Raw genomic sequence first — 12,517 nt, 5'->3', positions numbered from 1 at the left:
AGTGGGGGAGCTGTTCTGGCGTTCTGGAGTATCACATCTCTGTCTCAGAAATTAAGCGCCCTCGCTAGTATTGGTCGTGGGGGACGACCCCCCGGGGACTCTGTGCGCTCTCTCTAAAACAAATATTTTTCTCAGGTCTTTAGGCTGCAGATGATTCAGGATTAGTTCTTCCACAAAGAGCCTTGCACTCCTCACAGGACAGATCGAAAGTCCTGCCGATCGAGCACAGTAACAGCCATACAACGAAAGATGACAACTGTACATTTTCTCAGTTCCACACCTGTGATGTGAAATGGATCTGCCATTTCAAGGCTGAGCATTACAACAAGATGTTGATATTGCAAATGTTTTATATCACTTGAAACAAACGTGAAGGACAGATATCTAATAGCTCGCGCTGCCTATTTTCCCAGTCCTTACATGCACAGGAACAAAAGCCTGTGGAGGCATTATATGGGGAGCGTTAGGCCCGGGCACTTCTCAGTTGAGCTGCAACAGCGTTTTCATGGCTCTTGTCATCTCAATGTAACCAGCACCTGCAAGCCGCACCCACAAGGCCCACTAAATCAGCAGCTGTGTAATGGAGCTTTGCGGTCCCAATGCCACCTGGTATGAATGCAAATTGTACACTTATCCACTCCTGGAGGAGAGAGAGTAAATAAAGTGCCTCTGCTGCCTTTCTATCCTCCCTGTAATCATAAAAGTTATATACCTTGACAAAAAAAGAACGAAAGTCAACTAAGACTTTTTCATCCTAACAGATGTATTGTCTTGTCCTCCGGCGGGAGAACATGGCGGCTGGCTAGGGGGCCGGTCGGGAGCTCCCGAGCTCTCAGGCATAGAACGTGAAATCCCTACAGCCCAAAGTGCAGCGAAGCGGTGTTACTCACATGAAATTGATTTAAGAATGATCCTTGGATCTGCAGGTGTAGTTGACGGTCCCCCTCCTGCTCCGACGGACAGGGAGCTCAGCACAGAGCCCAGAGTCGCAGTGGTGAAGCCGGTCCGTTCATCGGGCCATGGTGCGCCACCAGACACAGTGTGGGCGAAGGCGGTGTCAGTCCTGCATTCTAACAGAAAAGCAGCTGCCCGGGTCTCCTTCCGGAGGGGAGCCCAGGTCAGCCCCGGCAGCAGCAGCACCGGTAACGGCCGAATCAGCTCGGCAAGCAGCAGAGAGGCAACAGGAACAGGACCAACTACGGCGCCCAGGAAAGAGAAGACGGCGAGGAAAGGGCAGCCTGACAGACTTGAACATAGAGGTAGAGGACAACTAACCAGGGTAAGTTTGTGGGCTGACTTCCCACACAGAGCAACAGGAGGAGAAAGCCAAGAGCAGGCAAAAAACACTCAGAGGCACTAAAAGAGCAGCTACAGGAGATCGCTCTGAATAGGGAGGAACTGTTTGAGGAGCAGAAAGCTGGCAGCAAGTCTTACAATAACCTCAGATTTGAACCATAATCCTATCACTACTGTAACTACTGCTACAATACATAACAGTAAGAAACTGGCTACCCCCCCTCGCCCCAACTCAGACAAGAGTAGTGGGTCCAAAAGTAAAAGTCACCCCTTCGCTTTGATCATATTTTAAAGTCAAACAAACACTCCCAAGCGAAACAACAGCACCAGTAGGAGAGCAGAGCCAAATAGGGAGCAAGTCTGTAATGTTGGAGGCTAGCTCATTGTCTGAATTTCCGACTAGCAGTAACAGATTTCAGGTTCTTGAAACAATTGATGTCACAGGGGAGGAACGCCTCCCGGTTTCCGTAGAGAAGGATGGGCAGCCAAATACACGGGCTGAGAGCAATGTAGATGGAGCAAGGGGTACGGAAAAACTAATTGAGTCCCTGATTGCAGAAATGAGGGAGAATTTTGCCACCTCTGAAAAAAACTAAGATAGGATCCAGGGTGCCTGCACAGTGCTGGAAACTAAAATCATCTCCATAAAGGAACACATTAACGCAGTGGAATCCACAGTAGAGGAGATGGGGAAGAGCGTGGAGCCGAAAAAGGAGGAGATAAGGGCCCTCAAAGAAAGACCTATGGAGAAAAATAGAGTCAATGGAAAACCAGTACAGACGCAACAATCTAAGAGTTCTAAATGTCCCGGAGGTACAAGAGGGGGATGATATCAAAGGCTATGTGATCACTCTTATGAAGCAGTTCTTCCCGTGGGTTGAAACAAAGGCACTGGCGGAAGCTATCCAGAGGGTACATAGGGATCCTTTCGGTAAAAGTAAACTTAGGAAGAACCAGAGGAAGATTCTGATCAATTTTAGAACTTACACTCTAAAGGAGAGAATCCTAAGCGAGGCAATAAGAGCTGGCTCCCACACTAAGGATGATTGGGCCTTTAGAAGAAGATCAGACATCTCAAAAGTAACTCTGGACAGGCAGTGGGAATTAGGTCAATATATGCAGGAGTTGAGATCCTTGGGAGCGGTGGCAAAAATGCACTTCCCTGTATCTCTGAGAATAATGTGGGGCAACCAGATGTACAACCTAAGAGAATCCAAGGAAGTAGAATCCTTAATAGTCAAAATTAAGGTGCAAAAAGTGTAAAGAATGCCTGAAGAGGAAGGGGCTCGAATCGGCGAGATGCATCGCCAAAGAGACAGAGGGAGGGTTCTCCATGGGGGGAAAGGGGAAGGGAAGGGGAATGGGATCACAAGAATAAGATTGAGAGTAAGTTCACAAAGGGTGTGAGAGCATATGGGGAAAAAAACTAAAATATGGTCCAACTTGTGCAAAAGCAGGAGACATAGATAGGAGCACTGTCGTAGGTCATAGGAGTTAACATCCTAACGTGGAATGTAAATGGTTTGAGGGTCAAAAGTAGAAGACATAAAAAATTTGAGTATTTAAAATGGATAAACTGCGATATAATTATTCTTCAAGAAACACACCTCTTAAAAAATGAATGGGAAGTAATATTGAAGACGCAAAGGTGGGTGGATGCCTATACATACACAGATCAGGCTTGCTGGGAGTATCCTTTTTAAGAGAGAAGCAAATGTGACTTTTGAATCATCTAGCAGTGACCCGAAGGGGAGATGGACCGCAGCAAAAGTCCGCTTGAACGGAGGAAGTTACGTGATTGCTGGATACTATGGTCTTAACTTGGACGACCCGGCCGCAATGCAGGCCTTGTACACATCTTCTGGATGCTTCCGCACAAGTTAAAATTGGTGGTGATTTTAACTTGGTTATAGATCCAAGGAAAGAAAGGCAACCAATTAGGGACATCTTAACCCTCCCCAGAATGAGGAGTTGTCTAAAGCTCTACCTAGAAGACTTAGGTTTGATAGATATCTGGCAAGAAAGGGGAGTTAAGACTTACAAGTTTACATTTAGGAACAAAAAGTTGGGCCACTCGTCAATAATTGACTACTTTTTAGTAGACAAGACACTAAGCAGTAAAGTGAAAAAGGTAGAGCATCTCCCAGCGCACCTCTCTGACCACTCATCAGTGCAGATGGAGGTGTGGCTTCAAAAGACACATGTAATTCCGAGGTGGACTTGGGACAGAACTTTACTTCTCGATCCCGAGATAGTTTCAAATCTCAATTTTCGTACTAAGTCTTTTTTTTAATAAATGCAAATGAGACTTCTTGGCAGGTGCGGTGGGATGTATACAAGGCTGTAATGAGAGGGAAATTGATCAGCTTAGGGGCCTATGTGCATAAGATGTTTAAGATCGGTGAGTTAGAAAGGGGAATCTTAGCCTTAGAAAAGAGAATGGAAGAGGAGAACATCGCATATAAAAGGGAAAAGCTAGATATGGAAAGGAATGAGTTAAAGAGTTAGGTCAATGACATATTAAAAGCTAAGGTTAAAGACAAATGGGAGGCCAGTAAACTCGCACACTATCACTATGGGGAGGATTGCGGCAAAATCTTAGCATGGAAAACTAAGACAGAGCAAAGTCGTAATAAGATCTTATGCACACAGGAGGGAAATCAAGTCGATCCAAGCATGGAAGAAGCAGTGATTAGGATGCCATTTAAGAGCTTATTTAAGAGGGTACTAACAGAAAACCATAAGGCCAGCTTAACTCTAAAATTACAGAAGGAGAGGTCATGAGGGTAGTAAAAGAATTAAAAAGAGCAAACGCAGCATGCCCAGATGCTTCGCCAAACAAGCGATACAAGTCCTTAAAGGAAGAGCTTGTGCCCCAGCTGACCGAGCTATTTAAAAAACTATTTATAAAGGGACAGGAGCTGCCGAGATCGTGGGAGGAGGCGATATTATGCATCTTATTAAAACCAGGGAAGGACCCAAAACGGTGCGAGTCCTACAGGCCACTGTCTATGTTAAATAGCGACTTCAAGATATAAATCCATATATTGGCAAGAAGGTTGGGCCAGGTAGCAGGTACTTTCATTCATGAGGATCAAAAAGGATTTATAAGGGGTAGATAGATCCAGGAACTAACACACGAACTGGTGGGGGCAATTGACGTGGCTACGCAGGAAAGATTCCCCTTATCTATAATCACTTTCGACGCTGCAAAAGCGTTCGATAGGGTCAGCTGAGATTATCTACACAAAGCACTACAAAAATACAATCTGGGAAGTAGCTTTGTAGGTAAAGACCCAAAACAAAAACTCCACACCAAGCATATTAGTAAATGGAGCCCTCACAGAGAAAATAAAAATCGGGAAGGGTACTAGACAGGGATGCCCCCTTTCACTGTTGTTCAACCTATATATAGAGCCCTTAGCAAATGCCTTTAGGCATAATGAGCGGATAACCCCTTTCCGGTATAGAACATGGGTTATGAAGGTTGCAGTCTATGCAGATGACCTAATGCTATTTACGGACGATTTAGAGTCTCCCTCCCAGAAATAAGAGTCAATAGATCAATTTGGAAAAATATCAAGTTATCAGATAAATCAACAGAAAACGGAAGCCATGCAATGGAACACTAAGTGCAACATCCCTATGGTGAAGCAACAGTTAAGGTACTTGGGCATCCCCGGTGGTGTAACACACGTTCAAATATTTGGGCATCCATGTATATCGGACGCAAACAGACATGCTAGAAGGCAACCTCAACAGAGCGATCAGAGCTATATGCTCTAGTATTGCCTTCTGGACCACCTTAGCCGCTATTGGTTATTGGCAGAGCAGCTATATCAAAAATGGTAGTCCTCCCACGACTGATATATTATTTTGCTAATTTACCAATTTTCATACCACACACCACCTTTAAATTGTTAAACACCATGCTTATAGACCTTATATGGGGGTTGGTAGGTGAAGAATAAGCCTTAAAAAACTACAACTTGGCACAGAAAGTGGAGGCTTGGGAGTACCAGACCTTACAGCATATTATTATGCAAGTCAATTACAGTGGCTCTCGTATTGGACAGCTGGCCGTAATTTACAGGAAATAGGGTAAACAATACAAGATATAGATCGGGGAACGTTGCATACTTTATTATTACCTTGTTGCAAAAACCCCCAGAACCTCCCACCTCTATTGCGCACGGCACTACAGTGCTGGAACGTAACGTTACAGTATACGTGGCTATACCCTACATATGCAGGAAATATTCCACTACTGGGGATACCACTGATGGTTGGAAGGATAACAAAACGCAGTATTGCACCCTGGCTAGAAGAAGGGATCAGTTGTATTCAATAACGGGACACTCATGGAGCACGACAATTTTGTGAGAGAAACAGGCGCACCTGACCATTTATACTTATTGCACACCGCACTCTTACAATATATTAGGACACGGTGGGCTCCGCAGCGACAAGAACCCCCCACACACAAATTTGTTAAAACATTATACTATATGGGCAGAGGTAGACACCTAACCAAGTGGCTCTATGTGGGGATACGTGCACATGCGGTGATCAAACCTAATACATTGCGCCATACATGGGAGGAGGACTTGGGAAGGCAGCTAGAGGATAAGGAATGGGCGAAAATCATAGAACACCCCAAGAAAGTATCTAGAAATGCGAAAATTCAAATTCATACAGACCATGCTACTCCACAGAGCCTATCTCACCCCCACGAGATTAGATAAAATATACCCACATACACAACATCTCGGCCCCAGATGCCAGCTGGAGGGCACTGACTTACCACACATGCTGTGGGCGTGCCCTCACTTAAGATGGTTCTTTGAATCGATCAGGCGACACATACGGGTAGCCATGCAAAGAGAACTAGGCAACACTATGGAGGACTGTATTTTGGGCCTACACAAGAACTCGTCCAAACACAAGTTACAATACAAATTTGTGAATCTGGCACTCATTCTAGCGAAACGAGCCATCACTATGCGATGGAAATCAAAGAAACCGCCTACCGATCATGCTTGGCATAGCGAGCTAATCTGCTGGGGCAGCGCCGAAAGTGCGGCAATAAGACGGGAGGATGCTAAAGGTTTACGTAAAATCCCAATAGCTATGGAATGGGACATAATGTTAGAAGCCATGAAAACAATAGACTTGGAATCTAGCGAAACTCATGTTACTTAATAAATTCATAATTGTAATAACGAGGAGACCTAACCCGAACGAACTGTATGCATGGATAAGACGGGACAGATTTGCCAGGTGCAGTTGTTGCAGTCTTCCTAATTGTAAATACAGGGCCATGCATTGCTGGTCTGTGACATAAACCGGACATTATATAAATACATGTTTTTCTCTTACGAAGGACTTCAGGGTGGGGGGAGGGTGGCAGAAAGGGTTTCATTTAATTGCAGATTGGGGTACGTTACGACATGTTTTAATATGCCGGTTTTGAAGGAGCACGAATTGTATAGGAAATATAGCAAGTCAACTATGTACAAATATTATGTGATGCTCAATCCTACCTTCTGTCTGAACCACCGGAATTTTCTTTGTATCTGTAACATGACATGTACCTAACCAATGTTCCAATTTCAACACAAAAAATGAAAAACTTAATAAAGTTTGTTTTTAAAAAAAAGGTACTTGGGCATCCAGGTAGTGGGCCAGATCGAGCAAATTGGTCAAATAAATCTAAATAAAGTTCTAGCAGGATCTAAGAAACTCCTAAGTGCATGGAAAATCCTACCGCTATCCTTCCTGGGACGTTCTAATTTAATAAAAATTATGCTGTGCCCTAAATTCACATACATCTTCAATACCATACCTCTAGAATTTAGGAGAGAGTTGTTTAACAAGATACAAGGAGATATTAGCAGCTTCATCTGGGCCTCAAGAGTCAGAATAGTCTGGAAAAAGATCAGGAGGAGGAAGGAACACAGAGGGATTGCTAGCCCGGATCCGTTTCAGTACTATAGGGCCTTTCACTTTAAGAACATCAGAGTGCTGTTCAAAGAACATCAATTGTATCCACCCTACCTGCAAGCTATGACTAACCCGGAAGGAAGTCACTTCCTATACAAATTTGGCAATCCAAAATTCTTTAAAAAAGTAAAATTGAAGATATTAGTGTCTGCCGCCAAACTATGGTACCAAGCTAGACGCTCATGGAAAATTCCTTATTATAGCAACAATGCCCCAATCTGGGACTCACCAGGCGCGCCAGAATGTTTAAGAGATGCGCTATCATCTCCACTAAGAACAGGGGGAGTAACAAAGTGGGGCCAGATAATAACAGAAAATTCATTAGTTGGATGGGATCAACTATTGTCACTGACTCATGGGACACTTACAAAATTTAAATTTTACCAATTATTGAGCTAGACAAAGTCTCTAGGGATAGATGCACAGGAAATTGGGAACTAGAGTCGAAAATTCAAAGGGATGCAATGAAGAAAGAAGTGGTACAGTGGTACTGGTCTTTCATATCGGAAGGAGAGGAAGAATTCAGTCTACCCATAGAGATTTGGGGGAAAAGACCTGCCTACGCTGGATACCCTGAACCTATGGCAAGTAGCAATGTCTACATGCTAGCACATAGTCAAGTCTGCACCCCTCTAAAATAATCATTTATTTATATTACATGGAGCTTATTGGACACCAAAGAAGCTGTACAAGTTGTCAAGGGGAGGGGTGAAAAAGGGTCCCAAGTGCGGAGAGGAGAGAGCGGACGATGTCCATATGTTTCAGAGGTGCCCCCAACTACGAGCCTTTTGGGAAGATGTGGGTAAGATTCTGTCAGAAGTTCTACAGCAGGAGATAGAGGTAGGCCTGGGGTTAGTCATGTTTGTGGTGAGGAGCAATTATGATAATAGGGCAGGACGTAGCTTAAATAAAAAACAGAGCAGTTTACTTTTCCTACTGATATTACTAGCGAGGCAGGAAATATATTTCAAATGGATTCACCATAACCAGCCAACATTAGCGTAATGGCTGGGATCAGTCATTAGGGCAAACAAACTTGAGCAGGCCGGAGGGCACACAAAGCAGAAGGCAAGACTTCTGGGATATATGGGACAGTCACGGGGGAAGTCCCATTATTGTAACATAAGAAATAAGGAAAAGGTCCAATGATTAAGCAAAATAGAAATACGAGTAATTGGGAATCTGCTGGCGCAGAGATCTCTTCCAACAAGGAGTGGGTAGAGGTGTGGAAAGGGAGCCTATGAGGCCGGTGGGACACCCATATACACAAAAAACTCCTCAATCGAAGGTGTATGCCTGGGGACAGGGCCTGGGTGGTGCAGGTTGGAAATGAAGGCCCCCTAGCCGCAAACTGCTACCTCAACTCATCCTGTTTTATTGCACAATGAGGACAAAAGAAAACAAAAATAAAAAAAAACAGATGTGTTGTCTTTGGTATCATTTTAGAGGGAAAAAATGAAAGGAAACACAAACCAACTCATCAAGACTGCCGAATACTATCCCATAATTAACACCAAAAATATATTATTTCTTAAAAGTGAAAGGGACTTTGTGTTACGTTTTTGATAGTAGGTAAAAACTAGAGCCTAAACACGTTGGAACACAAAATGTTCTGTAGTGTGCTATTTCGAATATTATATGAACTTCAATTATAAACACAGCAGCGCGGGACATATTAACATATGGTGCCAGGTGTAGAACAGAAATGTTTTCCCTGATGAAGCCTTTATAAAAAAGTATTATTAATAAAAAAACAAGATCTAATGCAATTTCTTTTTCCTATTTTCTCCTTTTCTCTCTTTTTCCTCCTCCCTTTTTCTTCTCTTACAAAATCTTATAAAAATGCATATTGGTTTGTAAATAGTTTATATTTTTCAATTCGAGCTTGGGTATATTAAACTGTTAAGCTTTCATATATTTCTTTTATTCACCGTGCTTGAATTGTACAGTTTTTAGGTCTCGCCTGGCGTCAGCAGTGCGCATGCGCTGCTTTTGCCATGCAAGGGCTTCTTGGAATCAATACGGTTCCAGAAGTCATGTCTCTGCTCCGCCCTTAATTTTGATATGCGTGCGTCGTTTGTCGTCATTCATTCGGACGAACAGAGTTCCTTGATTGGACCGGAGGGTTTTTAGTCCCTCCTGGTTGCTACCCTGTCCTCTTTAGGCCCCGCCCACCAGGATTGGCTGTTTTACTGGCGGTGTGAGACGGTGGGTTAAATATTTACGTTAGGCACTTTTTTCCTTTACTATTGCATGCGCCTTGCGTATCTTCAGGTGCGGTGTCTTGCGTGTGTGATGCATTTTTTTTATTACTGCCATCTTGTTAGTATACGCTTGAGGCGCGATGTCTTGCGTGTGGGCTGCATTTTGTTACTTGCTTACTGTTTAAATGAATGGTTTTTTTTATCGTGAAACGGTGGGTTTAACTGCTTGCTTTGCAAGCACAAATGTTTGTGTGTTAAGCACTTCATGAAGTCCCTGTGTCCTCAAGCAGTCTCCCTCGTGTACTTTTCTCCCTATGCACTTGTGTTGCTCTTTGTTGTCTAAGTGTGTCTTCCTGCCTGTTGCTCTCCCTCGTGCTTCTCCCCATTACCTTTCCACGCATTCCGTGTTGTTTCCCTTAACCCCCATTTTGATTCTCCATATCTGTGTTCGTTTCATCTACAGTACTACTCTCCTCTGTGTTGCTTTCATCCACCACCCACCATTGCGTCCATTTTCCCCGTCTTCCTTCGTGTTGCTTCTAGGTACCTGTTGCTTGTGTCCCAATCCCCACCCCCTCCCTCTTGTTTTGAATAAAAACAAAAACGTTTGAACACCCAGACCCCGAGAAGGCACTCCGTTCACAGAGAGGCCAAGGATTGGATGATCATGTCATGTGACCTACTGACATGCACCATGAGTCACTTGCGTTGTATTCAGCTTCAACTAGAGATCTCAGTCGTGCCCGATTATGAACATCTATCTACAGTTGAGCACACCCAGACACCGAGAAGGCACTCAGAGCACAGTGTGCCCTGTACATGCATTGAAAATGCAATAGGTCTCGCCTTTGATTAAGTTAAAGCCATTTGCTTTGTTAATGGTATTGTATAGCAAAGCAAATGGCTTTAACTTAAGGAAAGGCGAGACTTATTGCATTTTTTTTGTTTGTTGAATATTGTGTTTTCTTTATATTTGTTTCCCCGTATAAGTTCAATAAAGCATTTTAAAATTTAAAAAAAGATTAAATCATACAATGTCAAAAAACGGTCAAGGCAGTAATTTCACTTTATGGAAAAGGGTTTTAATGAGTTGCTTGTTAGAATGACGTATGGTTTTCAAAAGATGTGAACTTGCAGACGACGCGAAAGTAGCCTTCCCAATAATAGAAGGTATTTATAGCTATAAAATATGACCCAATTTATTTCGGGTTTAAGTCACCCTTCATCAGGGGTAACTGAAATGAAAGAATGATTATTAATAATAATAAGTTACATCACAGGTTCAAGCACAGACAACATACAATTAGGGAAAACAAGAAACACGCTCATGTGGTTGAGAATTATTTACCAGCTGTCGAGTTAGTACGTTATGCACAATATTCTAACAAATACAACGTAAGTCGACATGCCATGTTCAGAAATTGTGAACACTGCTGTGCAAACACTCAATGCAAATCGATGTTCAATAGATAGGTGACCAATTTACTAAATGGGAGATGAGAAAAGAAAGAAACATCAAGTCCCCGCAGTGTTGAAAAGTGAGGCTGATCGAACATAACCTACGGTGGAGGGCGAGTCGGGGAAAGCTGCAAGACCATAGTAGGGGGTAGGTCACACCAGAAATGTACCAAGCATAGCGCGCAAAGACCTAAATAGCCAAATCACGATGTCGTCAATGCGAACCAGATTGAGCGAACCCTCTGTCGGTGATTCCAACACAAATACTATGCAAACGTGATGAAAAAATGAAAACACCAGCGCCCGGTTGAAATGCCAACTGACATGTACATAAAACATTCAGTGTTTGGCCGTAGCCTCCAACTGCAAACGCCGCAACTGCTAACTCTAAATGTCAGGAAAGGGATGAATTGAGGTGATTCAGTCGTGACACAAGCATTACCTGCGACGTGTGAACACTACGGTCAGCACCTCATGCTGGCAGGTCTAGCTGTTGTCGTCAGAGCGCTTCCGGCCACCTAGTCCGTCATCTACTGTAGCGCAGTGGAGCGGGGGTGTGGACGCTGCTCTGGTTAGCTACAGTAACCGTTTCCGCACTTTATCTCGAGGCACACCGCTTCCTGTGGGCGTTACATTGGCGGAGAGGGGGTCTGGTCGTAGCACTCCGCTTCCTGTGGGCGTCACGTTGGTGGAGACGGCGTCTGAGTCCTCGTACCCTACAGGTTCTTTCCGGTTTTGTTTTTCCTTGACCAGCCGCTTGTGCCACGGCTGAATTACCTAGACCAGGCTTCTCCAATGAGTAGTTCCTGAGCTACCTGTAAAATAGCTCTCATGTGTGCGGCCCAACTTCGTTAGGAGCTTTTTAGCTAGGTTGAATTAAAATATTTCAACCAAAATTCAGAAGCGTCTATGCTACAAAAAATGGTGTGTATTTTCATAACTCTTAAGCTGATGTCCGGTGGAAAATGTTTGATTTTCCAAAATATATTTAATGCTGATGTTTGCATGATAAATCATGTGGCGCAGGGGAGACTTATTGCTCTTACTATAATATTGTTGCCAATGTCTTTGCAGCTAGGGTTGTTATATAGTCCCCATGTATGGGAATTCCAAATAGCGAAAGCCTTTTTTGTGCATTACTAGTCATTCTAGCCTGGTACACTGGGTGCTCACGGGTGACAGTCTTGCATGGGGTGGCCACTCATCTAATATGGTCACTGTTATCAGACTAACAATATTTGTAGCCCTGCATTATTTTTATTGATTATTCCTGCCAACCAATTTTAGAACACGGTACTCCTCATCCTCGACAACCATAAACGCTCCGAATTCCCACTGCAAATCATTTTTACAGTGGGGAATATCCCAGATTCATGCTTCTGCTCAACTAATGCTGTCCTCAATCACTTTGGGGGGGGGGGGGGGGCACCCGGTCGATTCTTGATTTCCTCTATAGTTAGGCGGGCATGGAGTGTCTACCTCCGGCAGCCAGACTGTTTGGTGCATAGGCTGTTGGGGTAGATTGATAGAGGACACCCAGTTATGGCATAGGCTTT

At 43.7% G+C, this 12,517-nt stretch overlaps 2 protein-coding genes across 6 annotated transcripts in view; one reads left to right on the top strand and one right to left on the bottom strand.

Annotated features, from left to right (window-relative positions):
- Nucleotides 1-11,638, bottom strand: part of LOC146808915 (uncharacterized) — a 38,823-nt gene extending 27,185 nt beyond the window's left edge. The window contains exon 1 of the mRNA XM_085615723.1: nucleotides 11,404-11,638. The gene's annotated coding sequence lies outside the window, so the exon portion shown is untranslated. The remainder of the gene's footprint in view (nucleotides 1-11,403) is intronic.
- LOC146808914 (ly6/PLAUR domain-containing protein 3-like) overlaps nucleotides 9,288-12,517 on the top strand; it is a 226,386-nt gene continuing 223,156 nt past the window's right edge. The window contains exon 1 of one of the 5 annotated variants that reach the window (XM_085615720.1): nucleotides 9,288-9,507. The gene's annotated coding sequence lies outside the window, so the exon portion shown is untranslated. Of the gene's footprint in view, nucleotides 9,508-11,482; nucleotides 11,886-12,517 lie in introns of those variants that run through there. The other 4 variants (XM_085615717.1, XM_085615721.1, XM_085615722.1 and 1 more) reach the window with 4 other exon arrangements.

The sequence above is a fragment of the Triturus cristatus genome, chromosome 7 (genome assembly GCF_964204655.1).
Source record: "Triturus cristatus chromosome 7, aTriCri1.1, whole genome shotgun sequence".
NCBI lineage: Eukaryota > Metazoa > Chordata > Amphibia > Caudata > Salamandridae > Triturus > Triturus cristatus.
This window is presented reverse-complemented; position numbering and strand designations above follow the sequence as displayed.